The sequence below is a fragment of the Cricetulus griseus genome, chromosome 5 (assembly GCF_003668045.3).
Source record: "Cricetulus griseus strain 17A/GY chromosome 5, alternate assembly CriGri-PICRH-1.0, whole genome shotgun sequence".
NCBI classification, from domain to species: domain Eukaryota; kingdom Metazoa; phylum Chordata; class Mammalia; order Rodentia; family Cricetidae; genus Cricetulus; species Cricetulus griseus.
In genome coordinates, this window is record NC_048598.1 from 29561247 (window position 1) to 29587048 (window position 25802).

At 40.5% G+C, this 25802-nt stretch overlaps 1 long non-coding RNA gene across 1 annotated transcript; it reads left to right on the top strand.

Annotated features, from left to right (window-relative positions):
- The first annotated feature begins 168 nt into the window (after positions 1-168).
- LOC118238552 lies at positions 169-24182 on the top strand. Its single transcript, XR_004770086.1, has 2 exons — positions 169-293; positions 23089-24182. It is a non-coding gene; the product is annotated as an uncharacterized LOC118238552 (long non-coding RNA).
- Positions 24183-25802: the final 1620 nt, after the last annotated feature.

Here is a 25802-nt window from a genome sequence, read left to right on the forward strand (position 1 = left end):
AAGCAGCGGAGACACCGAGCTGGTCGATCACTCCGGCCCTTGTTTAACCTGGGAGAAACCCAGTGGAGGTGACGTTCAGATCCAATGGAGGAGCACGTGGATCGTGCGTGGGATGAGTAGGGAACGTTGAGGAGAGGTCGCTCAGAGCGGGACGCTGAAGGGATGACTGAGATGTTGGTCGGTTAGAAGTTGCTGCTTTGCCTGCCTTCTGGAAATGCCTAAGGCGTTTTCTGATGGAAGAGCTGTTTGATGCCGTTTACAAAACTAGTCAGGCTTGAGGATCGTTGCTAAGGGTTAGTCAGTTTCATTTCCTTTAGTTGTAGCCTAAAATAGCAGGATCCAGACACCGGATTTAGTGGGAAATAACCCTCGCACTGCCATCCTACCAACTCCTTTCCTTCCTCTGCTTGGCATATATATTTAACCTTGCAAATCTGATGTCGCTAGACTTAGTCCAAAAACGTTTGTATTTTGGATTTTGTATTTCATTCCCCCCCCACACACACATGTCTTTTAAACTTAATAGCAATGAGTCGTTCGTTGCTACTGTCTTAACTGTGGGGAAACATGTTGTCAGGTATTTCATAAAGACAAAAATAAGAAAGCGTGTTCAGGAGCAAGAGAACAAACAGGAGGAGGAAAATTCCCGGAGAGACACCACTACTTGTGAGTCCAGTCCTACACAGCTTGGTTGGCTTGGACTGAAATGTCCTACCCAGAATGGAGTAGCTTAGTCCGAGTATCTGTCAGGGCATGATGGTGAGACTATCACAGAGTCCGTAGATGGCCCAGAAGCTTTTTCTCTTCATTTGATGCTTTTTAAAGATTTATTAGTGTTTTGTCTACAAGCATATATGGACTTCTGTGCCCGGTGCTCTTGAAGGTCAGATGAGGACTTTGGATGGGATTTACAGACTGTTGCAAACTGCCGTGTGGATGCTGGGGATTGAACCTAGCTTCTCTGCAAGAACAATGAGTACTTTACCCACTGAGCCATCTCCCGCCTCTTTAGTTGATCTTTTACCTGTATATTTGCTATGTGGGACTTCCTTTTTATTTCTTGAGCCAGTTACAGCCCTTGTCTGTTGACAGTGTAAGAAAATATGATCATAAAACTGCAATAGACATGTCACTTTTTAGCTTTAGTAGATCATCTATTATTTTTCTTCATTTTTAGTCATAATGCTTTAATTTTGCTAATTATTTTGATGGCTTTTGGACCAGGAATTACATGCTTTCACTTTTTAATAATGTGAAAAAGTACCTTGGACTATCACATTTGTGAATACTTAAAAAATGTGATTTTTATGGTCACTGTGAGTCATGTCTTAGTTCTGTTGCTGTGAAGAGACACCATGACCACAGCAACTTTTATAAAGGAAATTACTTAATTGGGGCTGGCTTACAGTTTCAGAGGTTTGGTCCATTATCAGCATGGTGGCATGCAGGCAGACATGGTGCTGGAGAGGAGCTGAGAGTTATCTGCAGGCAGCAGACAGAGAGAAAGACTGGGCCTAGCTTGAGTATTTGAAACTCCAAAACCCACCCCCAGTGACACATTTCCTCCAACATGGCCATACTTAATCCCTGTGGAGTAGTGCAGCTACCTAATGACCAAGCATTCAAATCTGTGAGCCTATGGGGGCCATTCTTACTCAAACCACCTCAGTCACATATACCAAGGAGTAAGCAAGGACCATTTTAAATAGTTCTGTAATAAGAACTTAGAAACTGCTTTCATTAAAAGTCACTGGTCACTAATTCCTTGCTTGGGCCCACAGATGTGAAAACCTGGCATTGCTGCCTTCATTTTGTGTCTGTTTACTTTGGCTTAGAATCCTGCTTGACTGTGCATACACATGTTAATCACTCAAGTAGTGTCTTTCACCTAGACCACCAGTTCTCAACCTGTGGGTCACATCCCTTTCGGGAGTCAAACAGTCCTTTCAGAGGGGTCACCTAAGACCATCAGAAAACAGATATTTACATTATGATTCATAACAGAACCAAAATTGCAGTTATGAAGCAGCAATGAAATAATTGGTTGGGGGGTCACCACAACGTGAGGAACTGCATTAAAGAGTTGCAACACTAGGAAGGTTGAGAACCACTGCCCTAGACTCTCTCATCCTGTTTCAAGTTTAGACACACAAGGTCAAGTCGTTGTCCTGAACCTTGTCACCTTGCATTCCTAGTGCAGTGTAAGCTTTCAGGACAGACTACTCCAATATGATAATTAACCCATGGAAGTAAAGTTGTGTCTGGGTTAGAAGTAATCTGAAAATCAATTTGTCCCTTCCAGCAGTAACTTCTTTAGACCACCATCCACACTTCAGAATTAGAACAGAAAAGTACCAACTGAACCACCCTTTGACCAGGTGTCTTAGGGTGTCTGTTGCTGTGACAGAACAACATGACCAAAGCAACTTGAGGGAAGAAAGGGTTTATTCGGCTCACACTTCCACAGCACTGTTCATCACTGAAGAAAGTCAGGACAGGAACTCAAACAGGCCAGAAGCCTGGAGTCAGGAGCTGATGGAGACTGCTTATTGACTTGCTTCTCATAGTTCTCTCAGCCTGCTTTCTTATAGAACCCAAGACCACCAGCCCAAGGATGGCACCACCCACAATAGGCTGGGCCCTTCCTGATCAATCACTAATTAAGAAAATGCCTTATGGTTGGTTCTTATGGAGGCATTTTATCAATTGAGGTTCTGGAACTTCCTTTCAGGTAACTCCAGCTAGTGTCAAGTTGTCATAAGACTAGTCATTGCACTAGAGTAAGAAATCAAGTGAATGGTTTTAATTGTGCATCTCACTTCCAATTCATCCTCTGTTTAAGCTTAAAGTTCGGACAGTACTCTGAAGACAAACTTGGAGTCACTGAAGCACATTGCTTTTTTTTTATCAAAACATTGATTAAATGTCCTCTCTGCTTTTTACCTGTCTATCATATTGGGATAGGCAGCCAAGACTGCCTTATAAGGGACTATTAGATCTGTGGCTTTTGTACTTAATCTCCAGTTAAAGCATTGATCTAGGAGACAGATCAGGTTGTTTCATGGCCTGCTTAGGGTTTCTGTCTCTCACATCTGCTAAGCTAACTGCTATTTGATTTATTTTTCAGCTTTCAATTTTTTTTTGCTATTGTTTCCTATGATGTAAAAAATGGAATGAAAATCAATTGTAAAAATGTGAATAAATGTACAACGCTCAAAATATAAATGAAAAGAAATAAAATATTGTTTTTCATCTGTCAGTGAATGACAGTAAGAGATATGTTCAGCAGAAAATATGTTGTCCACTTTTCCTTCATAAGGGAATACTCATAAGACAGCAAACCAGAATGGGATTTTATAAATAAATATAATAATACAGACTCACTGGCAAATAAACTAATAGTATCTGCTGGCAGAATAGTCCATATCTACCGAATTCCTTTAGCTACATGTCCCTGGGCTATTATTTATGATAAGTGCATTAGGAATCTATAGAGTTTATAGAGATATAAATCAGTCTATTGAAGCAATGAATAGATCGGTATACATGCCATTAGCAAATTAAGAATTTTCCAGATATTCCACTACTAAGTCCTTGAAAATAGTATAGAATTAACACGCTAAAATGCCACTATCACACGAAGGTAGAATAGGAGACAGTGTGGTTATCACATATTTGTAGTTAGAAGGCTTTTTTTTAAAAAAAAAAAAAAAAGGTAGGAATGGTGACAGACACTTAATCCCTGCATTCATGAAGAGAGGCAGATGGATCTTTGTGCATTCCAGGTCAGCTTGTTCTACATACATAAAAAAGAAAATACAACAGAATCAACAGAAATTTAACTATTTTTAAATATTGCATTGTGATACATTGTTCCTAATAAAGGAAAATTTCTGACACTTAAAATGACATTTGTAAGCCAAATAATAAGAGAAAGGGACAATAAAAATCTATTTGTCAACTTTATAGCTAAAAATTAGTGCAAAGTGGAAGTAGTAAAAGATATTTTATCTCAGTATGTAAATAAAACAATATTTTATAAAAGCTATCAAAAGTGTTTTGATTAAAAAATGATTTCTATGAGCTGTGTTGAGTGGCCATGGTGAACAATGCTATATGACCTAACAGCTGGCCAGACAACAGCTACTGCAACTTGGGGACTGTAGAAAGTTTCACAAATAAACACATCATCTAACTAGTTTTCTTCTATGGTGTGTGACTTCCTAGAGGGGTTTGAACAAATGTCTATTTACCCCAGATAGGGAACCAGCAACCTACAAAAGAATAATTCCACCCAAGTCTACTTTGGTGAACCAAAGAGTTTATTGGGGTTACTTACAGGAGCCTGAGTGACTCAAAGGCAGAGTGCATCACCAAAAAGCCAACCATGACATGGGTGATGACTCTTGAAAGTTGCATCCCTGAAGCTCCTTGCCCAACTTACCGATGACACCACCAGAGAGCCTCCTCCCAACAGCCATTTACTACTTTTATAACCTTGGGGCCTTGTGAATCCTGTAACTTATTAAGTTTTGTTTTTATAGCCTCTTAAATCTTGTAAGCCTCATCCTTCAGAGAGGAATGCTCCAATTCAGAGGAGGTAACTACCCAACATTGTATACTCCAGCATTCATCCTGTACCCATGGCTTTACTTTTAGTAAGATGGGGAGAGGGAACAGCAGGGTGCAAGTGTTTAGAATTTCTTTGGCTATGTCCACTGTGCCAGATTTTTTCCAAACTGATGAGCAAACTCATGGTGTTATTTTCACCCAACTTTTTGTAGTCTTTCTTTGACTTGCCACCATATCGACAACTTCAGATGGCAGGCCAATGTAGAATCTTCTTAGCTTCTCCTCTTCTTCTGTTTTATCTTTAGCTGCTCCAGAAGAACCTCAGCCTGATCCTGCAATGGTGGCTGAGGACTTTCTGTGGCCCATCCACTGTTGGTAGGGAAGCCACACACCCCAGTTTATTCTTGAAGCACATGGAAGCAGTCTTTCAATCTTAGTGGTGATCCCACTTGATCTCTGAGTATGCTGAAGATCAAAATTTCTTGCTGAAAGTGGTAATGCTAGTTTTGTGTGCACTATCGAAGTGAATTGGTTAATCTTTCAGATCTATGTGGTATGCATTCTTTTAAAGTTTAAGGATATAAAAATGGTGAAATGTATACTCTTCCAGAAATTCAGTTTTATACACAACACAAAACTGAGGGTGTTAGCTTTTCATTACTGTGATAAAATGCTTGTGTATGGTAGTTTGAATGAGAATTTTCCCTGTAGACTCAGTTGTTTGAGTTGGTGCTGCTGTTGGGGGTAAGTTTAAGAGGTTTGGCCCTGTTGGAGGAAGTATGTTACTAGGAATGAGAGTTTGAGGTTTCAAAAGTCGCATATCATTTCCAGTTTGCTCTCTCTATTTAGTGTTTGTGATTCAGGATTTCTGCTTCTGCTGGCATGCCTTTGCTCCACCATGATGGATTCTAACTCTCTGGAACCATAAGCCCAAATAAATTTCTTTTTTCTATGTGTTCTATAGTTGTTTGTGGTGTTTTAAAAGTAGCAAACACAGTATGAGATAGCATAAAAAGAAGAAAGGTCAGTTGGATTAATGAGTTTCAGAGGTTTTAGTCCATAGTAACTTGGGCTCATTACTTTTGGGACTGTAGTGAGATAGATTATCATGACAAGGGTCACTTTGAGGAGCAGGTTTATCACTTCATGGTGGCCAAAAGAAAAAGTCAAAGAGACTTAGGTCCCACAGTTCCTTTGGAGGCAATGTCTCCAATGAGCAAGGGCCTTGCACTAAGTCTACTTCCTAAAGTCTCCACTATCTCCAAATAGCACTGCAGGCTAAAGACCACCAAAACCTCCTCCATGTCTTTGGGGGACATTTAAGATCCAAACTAATACTAAGCAACAATTGAAAAGGAATATGGTCAGGTTTAGAGTCAAGTGGACAATGGCATCAACACATTTGTTGAAGCTTAGTAGTAAACTAAAACTACAATGAAATCAAGTGGGAGTGCTTCCATACCTTGGGGGTAGTAATAAGAGGAAGCCATTACTATGCTTTGGCATGAATCAACTCCTGCAAGAGTAGGCTCAGTAGAAAAATTACAAAGTCATGGTTGTAGGACAAAGGATATCTGGTCGTGGAGTACCCATTGCTAACCCTGTCTTGGTCTAGTTCTTTTCCTAGTTCTCTTGTCAACTAAGTGAATAGTAGCGGAAGAAAAGTCAGATCATGAAGTCTCTCTTTTCTTCCTTATGCCGTTTTTTCTTAAGGGTAGAAAGCCATTTAACATAGGGAGCCTCCTAACTGCCATCTCTAGGAAGAAGAGTCCAAGGCAGAGTATTTACAAGAATATCAATTTTCTATTGGAGCACCGAGATATCAGAATTGGGTATTTTATAAGAGGTTCATTTAACTTCATTTGGGGGGGTTGAAAATCCAAGATCAAATAGCTCCATCATTTTGGCCTCTAGTCAGTGTCCTCCTTTCTACATCACATGGCTGATGACCTCATGGAAGGAGCGCATACAAGATGGGAGATTACATGGCAAAACAGAAAGGCACAATGGGGAGGGCCATCTTGTTCCTTATAGCACTAACAAGGGCTCCACCTCCAGGAACTTAATTTTGAGCCTGACTTGTCTCCTCCATCATCCTGATACTTCTCATGATCTAGTTACCTTATGATGAGCTCTACTTCTTAAATGTTCCATTTCCTTCCTGAGGACTAACACAGGACTCCTGGGAAGCATACCCAAGCCATATCCAAATCGTAGCAAAGGAAAGGAGCAGCAATGAAGAGAATGAGTGCCTGTTAGAATCTGGGGAGAAAAAGATGCAGAGCTGTCGATAATCAGCCTTGTGCAGAGGAGTCAAGACAGGACACTGTAAATAAGACAAATTGGACTTGGTGGTACATATCTGAAATCAATCACAACCCTTGAGAGGCTGAGGCAAAGGATGATAAAGTTAAGGACAGTCTAAGGATGCATAGCAAGGACTGACTTAGCAGTGCACACACCACACACACACACACACACACACACACACACACAGAGAGAGAGAGAGAGAGAGAGAGAGAGAGAGAGAGAGAGAGAGAGAGAGAGAGAGAGAGAAGGGAGCATGCTTACCTAACCTGCTCCAGGGTCTGGGTTCTATCCCTAGCCCTTTAGAAAAGGAAAACAAATTAGAAATAGAAGAAGAGTGTGGGAGATGGTAGAACACTTGTCTAACAGGGTTTAACCCCCATAGATATCCTCCTGCCCCCATGAAGTAGAAAGGAGACAGAGTGACTATTAGTGTCAAAACCTAAGAGGAAATGCAATACTAGAAAAGCCATTAGATTTATTGACTCCCAGGCTATTGCTGATCTTTCAGAAGTACTTTGGTTAACATGGGAGAAATAGAAGCCACATTGTCAAGTTTAAATTTTAGTGGAATTGCAGATTCCTTTTTGTGGTGGTTTGAATAAGCATGGCCCCCATAGGGTCACAGATTTGAATCCTTGGTCACCAGGGAGTGGTACTATTTGATTTTTTAAAACTTTCTTTTTATTTATTCTTTGTGTATTTCACATTGTGCATCTCAATTCCATTTATTTCCCATCACTGTGAATCTGCCCTCTCTCTTCCCTTGCAGTCCCCCCCAATAAAATTTAAGAGAAAAAGGAAAAGGATAAATGGGGGATCCATGCTCCATGGAGAGGGTAAGGCCTCCTCTAGGAAGTCTACTAAATCAAGACAGGTTTTTTTTTTTGGGGGGGGGGTTCAAGACAGGGTTTCTCTGTGTAGCTTTGGAGCCTATCCTGGCACTCGCTCTGGAGACCAGGCTGGCCTCGAACTCACAGAGATCCACCTGCCTCTGCCTCTGCCTCTCGAGTGCTGGGATTAAAGACATGCGCAACCAATGCCGGACAAGACAGTTTTTTTTTTTGTTTTTGTTTTTGTTTTGTTTTGTTTTGTTTTGTATTGCCCTGTAGACCAGGCTGTCCTTGAACTCACAAAGATCTGCTTGCCTCTGTCGTCTCCAGAGTGCTGGGATTAAAGGCGTGTTCCACCACCGCCCAGCTTCAATCAGTGATTTTTAATTGCAACTCTAAATCAAGGACTCTCTTAGACTCCTTTTACTCCTTTGTGGAATCATGCATAGATTAAGCACACAGTAAACATTCGTGGAGTTGGTTGTAATTTTTATAAAATTTAATTTAAAAAAGAAAAGAAGAAAAACCAAAAGTATAGCAAACCCAAACAAAAAGCTGGGGAAAGTGAAAGGTATTGTGTTTTCACATTCCCAGGCAGCCTGGAAGCCTGTGCATAGTGATCTTTACAAAGTCGATTTCTCAACTGTGCATAGTGATCTTTACAAAGTCGATTTCTCAACGCTGGCTTTATTTCCTAATCCCTGAAGGGGGAGGCTGGAGGGAGAGCTCTGCCTTGTCTTCTAAGAATCCCATATGTTCCTAATGCAATACTTTTGTACTCTTCTGGTGGTCTTCCATAATACAGAATTTCCCATTTTTGTAGATTTTTTTTACTCCACACTATTTTATTATAGTTATAGATTGGTTAGCAAGAGTTGGTCCATTGGCATAGGTTTTCTTTTGACATTTCAAGGATATAAAAAGGAACAAGGGACTAGTGAAGCAGCTCAGCTGGTAACGGCTATAGCAGCAAAGCCCGATGTCCTGAGTTTGATCCACAGGAGAAGGAGAAGGTAGAAGGAGAGAACGGACTCTGCTCATTTGGAATATATACATATATCTGTGTATTCGTATATATAATATCTATTATGTGTCTGCTACTAAGTCATGCACATAGTTTAAAATACATCTTGCTTTCTTTATAGATTAAATTTCAAACAAATAAATACAATAACTAATTGCCACAAATATTTAGAAAACAGTAAAAACATGGTAAGACTGGAATGGAAGTTAATATAAAAGAAAAAATATTTTCTGAGGGAGTTACCTCTAAGTAGGAAACATTTAAGCTTACTAAAATTACGAAAGGTTCCAATCATATGAAAAACAAGGGAGAGAATGTTCCAGGCAGAAAGGACAGCAAAGGCCACTCTGGTCAGGAAAGAATGTGGCACTAGAAACAATATTACTTTGAGCATTGTGCTCTAAAAAAAAAACACATTAAACTTTCCATCTTTATTATGTTAAAATTTGTGGGTTTTTACTGATAACTACACTCACATGTTGGGTATCAGACCTCTAGAACACTTACATCTTGCAAAATCCAAGTTGTGTGCTTATTGACAACACCCCTTTTGTCCCTAACTCCAGCAACCATCATTCTTCTTTTCCTCCCCCTCCTCAGTCTCTCCCTGACTTTGAGATAGAATCTCATGCCACCCAAGCTGGCCTAAGAATTTCTACATTGCCAAGGATGACACTGAATTCCTGCAGGCATGTGCCCTCATGCCCAGCTCACAGGTCTGCCTTACACTTGTGTGTGTGTGTGTGTGTGTGTGTGTGTGGTCATGTCAAGTACATCATGTAGGTGGGATCATGAGGGTTTTGTCTCTCTGCGACTGGCTTACTTCACATAGCACAGTGTCTTTAAGCATGTGGCAAGAAGTCTTTCTTCTCAAGGCTGAATGACTTTCTGTGGCACCGTATACTGCATTTTATTTGTCCACTTACACAGTGACATTCCATTGTATGTATATGCCACTTTTGTTGATCCATTCATCTGTTAGCCATGCTTACGGTGCTTCTCCTTCTTGCCCATTGAGACCAATGCTATTGTGAACATGCTATGTAAATACTTCAACATTTTCCCTGGCCTAGAGAGATGGCTCAGCTGTTGCAGAGGACCCAAGTTCAGTGGCCAGCACCCATGTTAGATCACAACTACTGGAGCTCCAACTCCAGGGAATCTGACTTCATCTTCTGGTCTCTCCAAGCACTCTATACATCACACACACACACACACACACACACACACACACACACACACACACACACACACACACAGATTTTTAAAGACGTTTCTTCTCAGACTTCTGTTTTTCTTTTTCTTTTCTCCTTTTGGATATAGACACTGAATCATACAATAACTTTTTTACATTTTTAATAAACTTCTCTGATGGGACCATTTTATATTTCCACCAACAGTGCAGATGCCTGTCAATTTCTCCACATCCTCGGTAGCATTTGTTATTAACCCCGCCCCATGGATATCCTGGGGGTATTTAATATTTTTTTTATTTAATGGTTTTTAAATGATTTTTCTCTTAAGCTAGGACTTTGTGGTATATTCTAAGCTGGCCTAGTTCTTGGCCTCTTCCTTCTCAGCACCGATACAGGTGTGTACCACCACATCTGGCTTTGCAGGTTTTATTTATATTTCCTTACAATAGTAATGTGGAGCATTATATATATATATATATATATATATATATAATGTTTGAATATATATATATTATATATATATATTCAAGCCTTTTATCTATTTTTACAAAACAGCATGTTACTGTTGAATTATATGAGTTGTTCATATGTTCTAGATATGAACTCCAATAAGTTATGATTTCTAAGCATTGTTTCCTGTCCTGTAGGTTGTCCCTTAACTTTGTTGATTGATTGCTCTCATGGACAGGAGTATCAAAGTTTGATTTCATCCCACTGTTCACATTTGCTTTTGCTGTTAATGCTTTTTGAGTTATATCTGACACCCACCAAATCCAATGGCATGAAGCTTTCCTCCTCTGTCTTTTAGTTTTGAGTCCTTACTTCACTTTGAGTTAAGTTTTGTATGTGGTTAAGATAGGAAACCAACTTCATTCTTTGACAACAGGATTCTTAGTTTCTCAATACTCTGGATTTTGATATTTATGAGAAAAGAGGAGGCAGGCCTGCTGATGGAGCATGGTAGTCAAGGAGCACAGTGGAAGATGAGATAGGACCGTGAAGGAATGTTAGAGCATCCCAAGAATCAACAACCAGAGAGCATCATGTGCAGATTTATACTTTAAAAAAAGAAAGAAAGCGGGGGCTGGAGAGATGGCTCAGAGGTTAAGAGCACTGACTGCTCTTCCAGAGGTCCTGAGTTCGGTTCCCAGCAACCACATGGTGGCTCACAACCATCTGTTATGAGACCTGGTGCCCTCTTCTGGTGTGCAGATATACATGGAAGCAGAATGTTGTATACATAATAAATAAATAAATAAATAAAATCTTAGAAAAGAAAGAAAGAAAGAAAGAAAGAAAGAAAGAAAGAAAGAAAAAGCACCAGGCAGTGGTGGTGTACACCTTTAATCCCAGCACTCAGGAAGCAGAGGCATGTGGATCTCAGTGAGTTCCAGGCCAGCCTGGTCTACAGAGTGGAGTCCCAAGACAGCCAGGGCTGTTACACAAAGAAATGCTGTCTTGAAAAACAAAACAAAACAAAACAAAAAAAGCTTAGTATGTTCCATGTTTCCATGTTTTTGCAACTTTTCAGAGAGATAATGCATTTATTTTACTGATATTTACCCTTCTTGCTTTCTTGTTTTTATTTTGTGTTTTATTTGCTTGAGGCAAGGTCTCTGTATGTAGCCCTGGCTGTCCTGGAGCTCCTGATACAGAGCAGGCTGGTCTCAAACTCACAGAGATCTGCCTGCCTCTTCCACCCAATTTCACCACATTATCTTTCTCTCTAAACTATTAGCTCTGTGAACCTCTACTTTTTTCCTATGTACCTTTAAATCTGTCCTGATTTTTTTGGAGGACACTAAGTGCTGAATTTAAAATTGGCCATTTTGCCTCAACTATTCTGAGCTCTTCTTTTATTACTTTTCAGTAATGGTAGTATCTTCTTTATGGTAGGATTTTCTTTGTGTAATATATACTTCTAATGGAACAGATCACAATGCCTTGAGAAAAATTGCATTCCCTAACTTGCTTTTCTGGATCAAGCCCATTAGATTTATTCTTTAAAATAATCATAATGACCATATGATCCATAATCTCACTCCTAGGCATTTATCTTAATCAAAAATACACCTTCATACAAATACTTGTGTGTCAATGTTCACAGCAGCATTATTCATAATAGCCCAAAGTGGAAACAATTAATACTCATCTTATTGAGCTACAACATAGAGTGGAATACTGATACATGCTACATCAAAGATGAGCCTTGGAAATACGCTAAGTGAAAGCAGACAAACACGAAATATCACATATTATGATTATATTTTAATGACATGCATGGAGTATGTAAATCTATGGAGACAAATTAAATAGAGAAGATGGAGGGATGAGTAGGACTGAGGTAGGGAATTTCTCCTTGAGGTTAATGAAACTGTTCTAGGATAGGTAGTGGTGATGATAGCAAAGGAATATAAGCAGACTAAAACCTACTGATATATATATATATATATATATATATATATATATATGAGAATATTTAAATTCTTAAAATGCCATTTTTAAAAATATAACCTTTTTAACATGTAGAAGAACTTCATAGAAGAGAAAGTGAGAAATACACTTGAATGCATAGGCACAGGAAACTACTTGCTAAATAAAACACCAGTAGAACAAACATTGAGAGCAACAATTACTAAATGGGACCTTCTGAAACTGAAAAGCTTCTGTAAACCAAAGAACACAATCAACAAGACAAAATGGCTCCCTACATAATGGGAAAAGATCTTCACCAATCCCACATCTGACAGAGGACTGATTTCCAAAATATATAAAGAATTCAAGAAACTAGACACCAACCTACCAAATAACCCAATTAAAAAATTGGGGAACAGATATAATTAGAGAATTCTCAACAGAACAATCTCAAATGGCAGAAAGACACAAGGAAATGCTCAACATCCTTAGTCATCAGAGAAATGCAAATCAAAACCACTCTGAGATTCCATCTTACACCAATCAGAATGACCAAGATCAAAAACACTAATGACAGCTTACGCTGGAGAGGATGTGGAGAAAGGGGTACATTCCTTCATTGCTGGGGGGAATGCAAACTTGTACAGCTGCTGTGGAAATCAGTATGGCGATTTCTCAGAAAATTAGGGGTCAACCTACCTCAAGACCTTGCAATACCTCTATTGGGCATATACCCCAAGGAGGTACATTCACACCACAAGGAGATTTGCTCAACTGTGTCCATAGCAACATTATTTGTAATAGCCAGATCTTGGAAGCAATCTAGATGCCCCTCAACTGAAGAATGGATAAAGAAAATATGGTATATTTACACAATGGAGTGCTACGAAGTAGTAAGAAACAATGACATCCTAAAATTTGCAGGTAAATGGACAGAACTAGAAAAAAAAAAAAAACATCCTGAGTGAGGTAACCCAAAACCAGAAAGACAAATATAGTATGTACTCACTCATAAGTGGATTCCAGGCATAAAGCAATAGACACCCAGCCTACAATCCACAACCCCAGAGAAGCTAGAATCCTCTTACAGAAACAGATGGAAGCAGATGCAAAAAACTACAACTAACCATCGGGCCAAGCTCCTGGAGCACAAAGTGAGGGAGGAGCAATAATATGAACCAAGGAGTCAAGACCACGATGGGGAAAACAACAGAATCAGCTGACCCAAGGTGGTGAGAGATGGCTGACTCAGGTCTGACGAATGGGAAACCTGCATGAGACTAAACTAGACTCCCTTAACATAGGTGACAGTGGTGTGACGGGACAATTTATGAGGCCACTGGCAGTGGGTCCAAGATCTAACTCTAATGCACAAACTGACTTAGTGGAGGGTGGAGAGGTGCCTTGGTCCTGCCTCAAGGAGATGAAGGGACAGCCCTAGTAAACTTCCTAGAGGAGGCCTTACCTTCTCCAAGGGACAGATGGGAGGTGTGTGTGGGGGGGAGAGTGGGAGGTCAGAAAGGAGGGGGAACTGGGATTGGAATGCAAAAATTAAATTAATAAATTTTGACCACATGCCAGAGAAATGACAATAAAACACCCTACTCAAGCCAGGCCAATGGCTCATGCCTGTAATCCTCACACTCTTGAGACTAGGGCAGGAGGATTGATGTGACTTTGCAGCCAACTGGGGCTACATGGTGTGTTCTAATCCAGCGGAGACTACAAAGTGAAACCTTGTTAAAAACAAAACAACAATAAATGAAACCAACCCAAAAGACCCAGCTGATCAATCAAAAACCAACCAACTGAAAGAAGCACTATTGGGAAATGAGGTGCGTTAATGACAATAAAACATTTTGGCATTATACATTGAGATTCTTCTTATGAAAAAAAAAAAAAAAAACTTCCTTGTACTCCCGGCACCTCATGGCAAGAAAAGAGTTTCTGTTTTAGAAAAGGATTACATTGGACTACAGGGAATTTTGAGTTTGTTTCTTTGAGGATGCTGGATCAGAAATTTAAGATGAAGATGTTGGGTGGAGCATTTCAGTGAGTTTTATTTATTGAATTCTATTTTGAAATCCATTCCTTTGGTTGTGGAAAGTATTTTGTTATGGGCTGAGGATGGAGACCATTCCCTAAAATTCGACACTTGAGATGCTCATGGCTTGGAGTACTGAGTGCTACAATTTTGAAGAAAAATAAGTTGTTTTCAACATGTTTCTTTTTTCCTTCACAGGAACTGTTTTACAATAAAATTACAGAGAACACATTGTTACAGTGTACCCTTGTAATCTTCCCCAATATCTAAGCTGTAGATAGATAGGATCCAAAAGGAAGACTTGTGAGCCCTTCCATGTAGGGGTCCCACACACAAGGCACAGATCACTGACCTAAGGCCATTTCTTCCTTTCCCCATCTTCCCAGCTTTCCTAAAGTTATTGCTCCAGGCCTAAAGGCAAACAACTTTCCTGTTTCCTTTGTGCTTTACTTCTGCCATCAAAGTGGATAGGAATTCTCTAGCAATCCATACATATGAGGAAAATTGTACAGCTACAGACTCAGTAGATAGAAGAAACAACTAAATAAAGAGAATACTGGGAGGCAAATGTAATACCCAGAGACAATTATGACTGAACTCAAATGAACTCATTTATCTTCAAGCAACTGGAGTTTATTATCAATTATGTGTGTTTGGTAATTGGTGTGTCACCATCTCCTGGGATGATGCTAATTAATCCTTAATAAGTTTGGTGAGTTCTTCCAGGAAGAAAGGTCAGTTCTACTAATGTAGAATTAATTTAGCCACTCTGAATGTCTTTACCATGAGTCCAAATTGTTGTAAAAGAAAAACTCTTGGCAAATTACAAGAGCTATACAAGCTGAACACAGTACTACAATTTCAATCTGAGGACTCCAGTACTAGCTTAAGAATTACTTCTCAAGTCAACAGTATCCTCAAGAAAGTGTTGACACCCAGCTAATAAAATAGCATGAAATCACTCTAGGTTGTTATGCCTGCCTTCCATTATTGCAAGACACAGGAGACCATTCATTTCTTAACTCAAGTGTAGAAAACAAGTCCACAAAATAGTTTCCAGTATTAGATGAGCCACTCCCTGTACACCATGGAGAATTGTCTTCATCCCTTTTATATCCCACTCATGAAGTGTTTTCAGACCTTGGACCAGTGCCTCCCACTGGTTGCAAATAAACATGAGAGGGCATCGGCTGAGATGGACATTTGGGAAGACCAGCTTTTGCGTCTGGCTCTGGGTTTCAATAGCATGGGGACCTTTCAATACCTCCCAAGAGTCAGTTCTACAAATGATCTTCTTTTTCTCCGGGTGCTTTCTACAGATTCATTCCTTGGTTATCTGAAGGTCAATGTGGGTACCATTTTGAATCTCTCAGTCTTTTATTCCCTCCCAGTAAGTCACCAAACTTTTCAGTCCTCCAAAGAACGTTTCTCAGATCATTTCTTCCCAACTATCATAGTCCTAGTTCTCTGTTAGCCTCTTGTGGCCTGATAGGCTTAAGTTAAACATCTGAAATGGAAACTAAAACGTTTTTTAACTCATTTTCTAGTTTGACCTGATGCTACTTTCTGCCCACTATAAGTTTTTGCCCCAAGCATACAAATTTCTCCCTCTCATGTTGATGCTCTGTATTGGTTTTTCATTGTCTCTGCAATAAATTACAAAAAAATAGTGCTGTGAACAATGAGAATATATTATCTTTCAATTGCAAAGATCAAAAGCCTGACATTAATTTCTATGGACCACAAAACTATGTGAACAGGGCTGCATTCTTTCTCCCTACCCTGTAGAAGAGATCAGCTTAGTCTCCCTTCCCAGTTTCCCATGGCTACCCTCTTTCCTTGGCTTGTGGAGTCCTTCTTCCATTGGCAAAGCCAGGCATGACTGACCAGTTTCTGTCATGCTGCCAGCACTCTGGTCTTTCCTGCCTTAAAGGGACCCTAGTCATTACACTCACTCACATGGATAGTTCAGGCTCATCTCATGTTTTTTTTTTTTTGTTGTTGTTGTTTTTATTTATTTTGAGACAAGGTTTCTCTGTAGCTTTGGAGCCTGTCCTGGAACTTGCTCTGTAAGTGGCCTCAAATTCACTCACAGAGATCCACTTGCCTCTGCCTCCTGAGTGCTGGTATTAAACGCATGCACCTCCACTACCTGGTTAATCTCCTGATTATAATACTAGCTAATTAGCAATCTTAACTGAGTCTACAATCATCTTCGTTAGGGTTCTTATTGCTGTGAAGAGACACCGTGACCACAGCAACTCTTATAAAAGAAAACATTTATTGGGGTGGCTCGCTCACTGTTTCAGAGGCTCTGTCCATTATCATCATGGCTGGGAACATGGTGGCATGCAGGGAGATGTGGTGCTAAAGTAATAGCTGAGAGTCCTGCACCTTGCAGGCAACTGGAAGCTGACTGACACACTGGGTGGTGTCCTAAGCATAGGAAATCTCAAAGCCCGCCCCCACAGCGATGCACTTCCTCTAATAAGGCCATACTCACTCCAACAAAGCCACACCTCCTAAGAGTGCCCCTTCCTATGAGATTACGTGGATCAATTACATTCAAATTGCCACAACAACCATAACTGCTCTGTGCCAAGTAACTGACTCATGGATTCTGGGGTATTAGGATGTAGATATCTTTAGGCAAACGTTATTCTTCTTGCCGTCCACTCCCTTCCACCCTTTACCTGCCTCCTCCAGATAGAAGCACATCTAATTTATTACTTATTTCTTAGTTAATTGCCACAACAACCAAGTAGTTTCAAATATTGCTAGCAAAACCTCATGTGTGTATTATAGTCAAGGAAGAATAACCTGCAAATTGTATATCCAGAAATATAGATTTCTATTTTGTAAGTAAACTCTACAGTGTCTAATGGATTTATCTAAACTCAGTCTTTATCTTAATGTTTTTAGATTTATTTCATGTATTCTAGTGTTTCATCTGCATGTATGTATGTGTACTACATATGTGCTTGGGGCCTGTTAAGTCAGAAAAGGACATCAGACCCCCCCCCCCGGAACTGGAGTTATGGATGGTTTTTGAACCACCTTATGGGTTTCTGGGAACTGCTCCTGGTCCTCTTTGAAAGGCGCAAGTGCTCTTAACCACTAAGCCATCTCTCCAGCCTTTTAGTCTTCATTTTAAATCATAGAGGTAATCAATCAGTCTGGGAATACTAATATAACAAAGAATTTTAAAATCTAACTTTAACTGTATTAATGATAACCCATGCTTATTAATTATATATCATAGTTAAATCTTGCAAGAAATGTTTCAAATAAGTAAAGACTACTGGTAGGGTCTGAACTACAGAATATTCTGCATTAATGACTGCATTTTAGCAAATCTCTACCATGTTAAACTGCTTTGGTTGTTATTGCTTTCTTTGGGTTAAAGAGAGGAGGTCAGCACAGATGGCAACTGATAAGTTGCTTACATTTTTGTATGGAACATACTGCAAACAGTAATTACCTTGTGGGGGCAGTACATAAGGATCCAAAACTTAGGTCTGTATAGACAGTACTTCTTCTGTCTTTTCTGATGTCACACCCTTGACAGAAAGAGTAGAGATAATGGGGAAAGCAGCAGCCAGAATTGCTTGGAGGCCTCTAGAGTAGCAGTTCTCAAAACTGTGGATCAAAACCCCTTTGGAGGTTGCATATCGGATATCCTGCACATCAGATATTTACATTATGATTCATAACAGTAGCAAAATCAGAACTATGAGGTAGCAATGTCATAGTTTTATGGTTGGGGGTCACCACACCATGAGGAACTGAATTAAAGGGTCACAGCATTAGGAAGGTTGAGAAGCACTGCTCTAGAGGGTGAGTTACCTCCTCCTTCTCCTAGTCCTCCTCCTCCTCCTCCCAATGCCAGTCCTCCTCCTCCTCCTCCCAATGCCATGCTCTTATTGAAATAAGTCAGATATGTAGCACAGACTGAATCATATTATAGATTCTTTCCACCCCTTTCCCCCAAAAACCTTCTTTGACCTACCCTTAGGTCAGGAAAGAGGTCTCAAACGCACTTGCTCTAAAAATCTGTTTTATTTTTCCTTTAGAGCACCACCACCCCACTGGAGGTATTTTGCAACTGTTTAATGTCTTTCACATGACTGTCTTGCTTATCACGTATCTGTAACTTAACCTGTGCCACTCTACTATAAGTGGGAGCTGCTATTAACATTTCAAACATGTTAAACTGAACTGACAAAGCCTTGCATTGGTGAGTGCTATCTATGTGTTTATCTTCTTTGCAATTGTGTAGTATTTCAAGCACAAGTGATGTTCTTCACTTTATAAAAGGACTTTATAAAGGGCCTCACATCTCCCTGATTGGGAGCCTTGTGTGATATAGTAGGTCAAAGTTTGGGTGGAGAGAACAATATGAACAGAGGGAGTTTAACAGGAGACAGATATTCTTTAATGTTACTTATGGGTGATTTTGGGTTAACCTTTGACAATTGTGGAGCTGAAACTATCAGCAGTGGTGAGAAGACACATCCCAGAACTGCCACCAATGGCCCGAGGAGTTCTAATTCTTAGGGACCCCCACTGAGGTAACACAAATTCTTGACTACTTTTCAGAAAAGAAAAGAATTCCAAGACAAGTCAGAGTGAAGGAAAAATAGTGAATTTACTGTGTATAAATGATAGTGTACAATTTATATTTAAGCACTGGTTTTTAGAAAGAGATGCATAAGAAAAGGACAGAATATACCCAAGTGTGGGTGAGGCCTTCTCAAGAGAGTCCCACTTGGGTATCTTTACAATGTCTGTATAATGTGACTTTATAATTGAGTTCCATTACACAAAGGATGTAATTCATAACAAGGACTAATAATTAAGCAGAGCTTTAGAGTTATGTACAGAAATATGAATTAGTCAGAACCTGTCTAAACTAGACTGAACCAGTCGAAGAAGGTCTAAATCAGAAGGAACAAGTTGGAACCAGTCAGCACCAGTCTGAACAGGACTGAACTGGTCAGAACCGGACCCAACTGTTTTGAGCCAATTGGAACCGGTCTGAGCTGGTTGGAACCAGTCTGAACCATTCAGAACCAATAGGAACCGATTGTGATGATGGTGATGTTGATGGTGGTGATGATGATGGTGACGATGATGATAGTGGTGATGATGTTGGTGATACTGTCAGTGATGGTGATCATTGTGATGGTGATGGTAACTGTGATGGAGGTGATGATGATGGTGGTGAAGATGGTGATGATGATTATGTTTGTCTGCATCATCATCACCATCTTCAAAGACACTCTGTAGCCTATCCTTGAACTTGTAGTTCTCCTGGTTTAGCTTCCCAAGTAGCTGAGATGGCGGGTCTATGGCCCTGGGTCTGGCTCTTACATAGCTTTTGATAGCATTAAGAGTGTATGATTGTTCTTCTCATTTGAACACCTAAATAATCATGTAAAGATTTTGTCTATTGATTCTTGATACTTGTTTTTTCTTTTGAGGCAGGATCTCCTGTAACCCAGGCAGTCTTTAGAGCTGCTGTGTAGTCAGCACTGGCCTTCAAGTCCTGATCAACCTTTCTCTATTTCCAAGGAAATACAGGCATGCTTTACCAAACTGAGATTTAGAGGCATTAAATGTGTCCAACTACTGAAGTGTTCCAAAGATCTTGTTAGTATTTGTAAAGAGCATTTGATTGGAGGTTCCTACAGGCCATATGTGTTTTAAGATTGTAGTTCAAGGGAGAAGCCTGTTGTCAGTCACTATTGTGAATGGAGATGTAACCTTCAAGAGCTCTGAAGCTTGGGAGATGGCACATCCATAGCCCTTGTCACCAGCTGTAGGGACATGAGTTTTATTTCCATTGTTCACATGGTGGAAGGGGAAAATCAGTTCCCACATATTTGCTTTTTGCCTCTATATGTGAGCCATGGCTGTCTTGTGACCAAATACACATAAAATAAAAGACATGTAATAACATTTTTTCAATTTATTTCCTATTTTTTTCTTCTTTATCACTCAGTGTTGGGAGTTAATGCCAGGGTCTCAAAAAGCTGGACAACTGCTTAGTCTATGAGCCTTATCTGGCCCTGCCTGATTACATTTGCATTTAGTTGTTAATTTAAATCACCAGTAGAATTCCAGAAAGCTGCCTGGAACTTGGTCCAGTAAACAAATGTCTTCCCTGACACAGGCTTCTGGAACTAGTAAAAGGTCACATGCAGATTCTATATTTCTACAGCTGGGAGTGGCTGTACCCTAGGAACCAAACTGAAGCCTCCTTGGTACTGATTAAATGTAGGTCAGTTCCTCACAAAATGTAACCAGCCCTGTCTACTAAATACTCATTTAGCCTAGGGGCAATATGTTAACTGAAACTGAGCCCCCATCAGGCCTATGCCTTTACCTCTTTGCAGAAAATTTGGGACACCTCTAAGTAGTTGGGAATCCATTGAGTTGTGGAACCAGAGTGAGGCTCTAGATGTCCAAGGTAAATGGACTGGATGGTGTCAGCATTGCTGAAATAGTGGCAGACAGAAAGGTCTCAGGCTGAGCATGCCCTTCTCCATCAATTGGGCATGACCGATCTTGGCACAAAGGAGACAGACACAGTGGGATTTCTATGAGATGGAGTCCAGAAATACCTACAGAGTGAGATCCAAGACAACATTGCTATATAGAGAACCCTGTCTTAATTTTAAAAAGGAAAAGGAAGAAAGTATTAAATAAGGACAACTAGAAAGCCAGAAAGCAAGCAAAACAGAAATAAAGACAGAAATAAGGAGAGCATGGAAGCAATCAAGATATAAACAAGATCAGATGACATCAATAGAAAGGAAAGTGGAGAATGCCTGGTCAACAAGCTTAGTAGGGTCACATTTCCTGAAAAGGACAGAAGCCAAGTAGACACCAGTTTTTTTCTGGGCTGGAGAACCATGAGGGCAGGGTGGTCTAGTGCTTTGTCCAAAGACCTGTTAGTTTGTAATTTTCCATATCTACACAATAAAGAAAGATCAATGATATCCACAGGATTGTGGCCACAGGTGAGAGGGTCTGCTGGATGTGAGGGAATAAAGTGTAGTGAGGCTGGGAGGATCCTGGATGGAAAAGACATTTAAGGTTATGAACTTAGAGTCGAGTATCAAACATCAGGAAGGATCAGGTCAGAATGGGAGAGCCTACTGATAACTGGAGTGAGTTGGCCACAAAGGATAGTGTATTGAGGGTTAGGCTTAGGTGAGTCCACTTGAGACTGCCTGTCCCAGGCTCTCCTCACTCCTTGATTAGAAACAGGGCACCACAGGGATGACAGAGGACCTAGGACTTGGAAATTCTGGGTGAGCGTCCTTTCCATTGCCAGCCTCACAGGGTTAACAGTCTTGTAATTACACAGGAGCTATTTGTATGATTACTCCACTCTTTAGAAAACTTAGAGCCAAAGGAAACAGAATGACAGAGAGATAGGATGAGGCAACAGAGTCATCCCAACTACATAGTAAATCTGAAACAAATTTCCTTTTTTTTTTTTTTTTTTTTGGTTTTTCGAGACAGGGTTTCTCTGTGGCTTTGGAGGATGTCCTGGAACTAGCTCTTGTAGACCAGGCTGGTCTCGAACTCACAGTGATCCGCCTGCCTCTGCCTCCCGAGTGCTGGGATTAAAGGCGTGTGCCACCAATGCCTGACGTGAAACAAATTTTCAAGTGCTGGGAAGACTGGATGAGAAAACCTGGGGAGTGAGGAGCTATCTATGCATTTACTTCCTCCCAGGTTCTCCAGTAGAGGATAATACTCCAATAGGATTCCATCCCAGTTTGCTTCCACATCCTCTGTGCCTGGAGCTCCCTCATAGAGCCATCATACCCATGAAACTTACGTTGCTTAAATGCCCCAAGATCCCTCATTGCATGCATGTTAACAAATGTGCTCATATGCACCCACCTCCAGAGCCTACAAGGAATTTATGGCTCCAAATGTTTTAAATCCCCAGGTGTCTCCACTATCCCCAATGCAGTCAAGTCTCCACCTCCACCTAGACCCAAAAAGTACCTGTAGGAGAACCTGTAGCCACACCTGGTTAGGGCGTGGTCAGGGTGAGGTAGAGTGAGAGGTTCAGGTGGCTGGGTTTCACTTTCAGCTTCACTTTTTGGCTTGCTGCCGCGCTGGCTGGCTAGGTCGCTCTGTAAGTAAGGCTTTTCCCTATTAAATACCCTTGTATTTCTACCTGACTCCATATTGGTAATTTCTCACTTTAGGTACCCAGGTCAAGATTGGCTCCAGGAGGACTAGGAAAACAAAGTTTCTGAGTGCAACCATGTCCCCAATGTACCCAGGTTCCCAAACACTGAGAAGTGGTCCAGTGACCCCAGTCTCCAAATGCTGTCTTGTTGCTTAAGACATTTTGGTTGGCAGGGTTTCATAAGCTCTTTAGTGCCCACAGATAAATGCTGCTCTTGGCAAGTTTGCCCCAAGGCTCCTGGGAAAGGGTTGAAGTATGATAATATATTCCTAGAATATTTTGATCAGTGCAGGTAACCAAGCCTGCACTGTGGAATTTATGTAAAAGTTTCCAGTGATAAGAGTACCAGATCCTGGCATCACTCCTTGTGAATGTGTGTGTCACTGGGTGCTCCTGTATCCATGCTTTCCATCGAGGATCTTCACATTGTGACAGTCTGAGGCTGCCAGGTCTTCTGATTTCTTTTTTTGTCATTCCAGATCTGGTTCAGGATCCAATGCCTAAGTACAAATGGAAGAATCACCAGAAGGACTGCCAGAGGCAAGAGGATGCTCTCAAGATTTTTTTTCTCCTTCCCCCCATTCCTGTGTCACTTACCAGCATTTGCTTCTTCCAATGTAAAGACCATGTCTCCAGGTACACCCACTTTTTGCTCCATTCCCAAACTCAACCCCAGCTTGCAAGCTTCTTTCCATGATGATCAAGGAACAGAGGATGCCAGGTGTAACCCCAAGAGGACCTACTTGATGTTCAAGCCTCTGCGGTGGCTTTCTACCTCAGTCATGCCACAGTAGCTGAAGCCCAGACTAACCCAGGAGTGGCTGAAGGTCAAGCCTTGGTGGAAGCTCCAGTTTCCACCACAGCTGTTGCAAGAGTCCCAGATGCTGCTCAACATCCACAGCCAACTTCTGAGCATCGCTGGCAATGGATACAAAAGCATCTGGATACATGGGAGACTCATAGACTTGGAGTTACATAGTGACTCCACAATACCTCTCACACTGGACCAGTATAGGCCGAGAAGTTTTTAAAGAAAGAGGTGTTGTGGTTCATGCCCTTAATCTCAGGATTTGGGAGAGTGATGCAATTTAATCTGTGTTAGTTTCTTACCACTGTCGTCCATGCACTGAGATTGTTTCAAAACAAATTAAAATATTAAGTATTGTTTCTTTTGTGTTAGTTTGATAAAAGCAGAAAATAATTTCTGCAAGCATTTTTAACATTTGTTCTTCCTAGAATGGCTGTGTTTATGGCTTTCTCTTTGCAAATTTTTGTATGTTTAAATGCCTGCATGTATGTATGCACTACCTAGGGCCTGGGAGAGGGCTGAAGATCTCCTGAGAGTAGCACTTCAAATATTTACCAAGCAAAGGAAACATTTTTTTCTAATGAATTCTGTGTATTTGGGGCTAGAATAGGGATTCCCACACATGATTTAAAACCATTAATACTCTATGGACTGAAGGGAGAGCTCAGTGTTTGAGAGAACTCCCTCTCTTGGGCAGTACTTGAGTTCAGTTTCTAGCAACAACCTGTGGGTTCTGAAGTTCAGATCATAAAGAGTTGGCTTAAATGGACTCCATATAATTTATGTGTGTGCATGTATGTGGCATTTATTCATGTAGTTACCTGTGGACCTATTTTTTTTTTCGAGACAGGGTTTCTCTGTGGACCTATTTTTATAAGAGAAAAAACTGAATTTGCATGGCCACAAAGTGGGGAGGAGCTGGTGGAGTGGAAAGAATATAAATATTTACATACATCAATGCACATTTAAGCATTTTGGAACATTTTTTTTTCTGTATAGTTCCAGTTGTCCTGGAAAGTGTTACAAAGACAAAGGTAGAAGTGAAGTAAAAGAGATTGTACTGGTTCTGCTTTTTGAGTGTTAGGATTAAAAGTGACCATATGTAAAGGGGATTAAAATATAAGGTATAAAATATTTTTCTCAAAAGCCAGTAATTACTTTTCTGTCTATCCCAAAAGGGCTGATTGGGTAAAGGCATTTATAGGAAAAACAAATCTGCAACTTGACCGCTTTCTCTCATTTGTGACTCCACAATCTTCACATGAGATAAAGTGTAATTTTAAAAGTTAAAATACTCTTCTTGGAATAGTTGTGTCTCTGAGGCTTATGGTGCACTCATGAGAGCAAGGTTGAGGCCTGAATGTCCATCTCCACACATGCCAGACATTTGCTTATATTTGACTCTAGCCATGACTTCCTCACCTAATTTAATCCTTTTCTGTTTTCTCTGCTCTTTTCTTTGTCTCCCTAAGACTGGATATTGAACCAGAGACCAGTTCATAGTAAAAATGGAAATAAGTGTCTTATTCATATAAATTTCTTGTCTCTATTCCCTCTTTTTTCAAATGAAAATTTCTGATCACCTATCCCTGGTTGACCACAAAGACACTCTGTAGCCCAGACAGTTCTCTTGGTTCAGTGACCCAAGCAGCTGGGACGACAGGCCTGGGTCCCCAGGTCTGGCTCTTAAGTAGCCTTTGTTAACATTAAGAGTGTATGATTGCTCTTTTCATTTGAACTCCTAGATACTCAAGTTGAGATTTTATCTCTTGTTGATGTTTCTTTTACCTTTTGAGGCAGGGTCTCCTGTAACACAGGCAGTCTTTGGACCTGCTGTGTAGTCATGGTTGGCCTTCAAGCCCAGATCATAATTTCTCTACTTCCAAGACAATACAAGCATGGTGAACCAACCTGGTGTGTAGAGGCATTAAATGGGCCTTACTACTGAAATGTTTCAAAGATCTGTCTATTAATTGTAAAAAAAATTATTTAGTTGGAGGTGCCTACAGGCCATGCATGTTATAGTTCAAATAAGAAGCCCAGTGTCATCCTCTACTCTTCCTGGAGACATAACCCTTCAAGAGCTCTGAAAATTGGGAGATGGCACATCAAATCCCTTATCACCAAGCCCGAGGATCCTACTTTTATTTTCATGGTTTACATGGGAAAATGGGCAAATCAGTTTTCATGTTTTCTTTTTACATAACATGTGGGCTGTCAGACTTACGACCAAATACACACTGAACAAAACACATGCAATAATATTTTTCTCAAACTGTTTCCTCTTTGTCGCACCTCTTCCCATTGCCCCTGGAGCTGCTGTTGAAGCTGTGCTGGATTCTGGAGCTTGTGTTGGGTCTGCATCTTGGACTGGAGCTGGGTTTG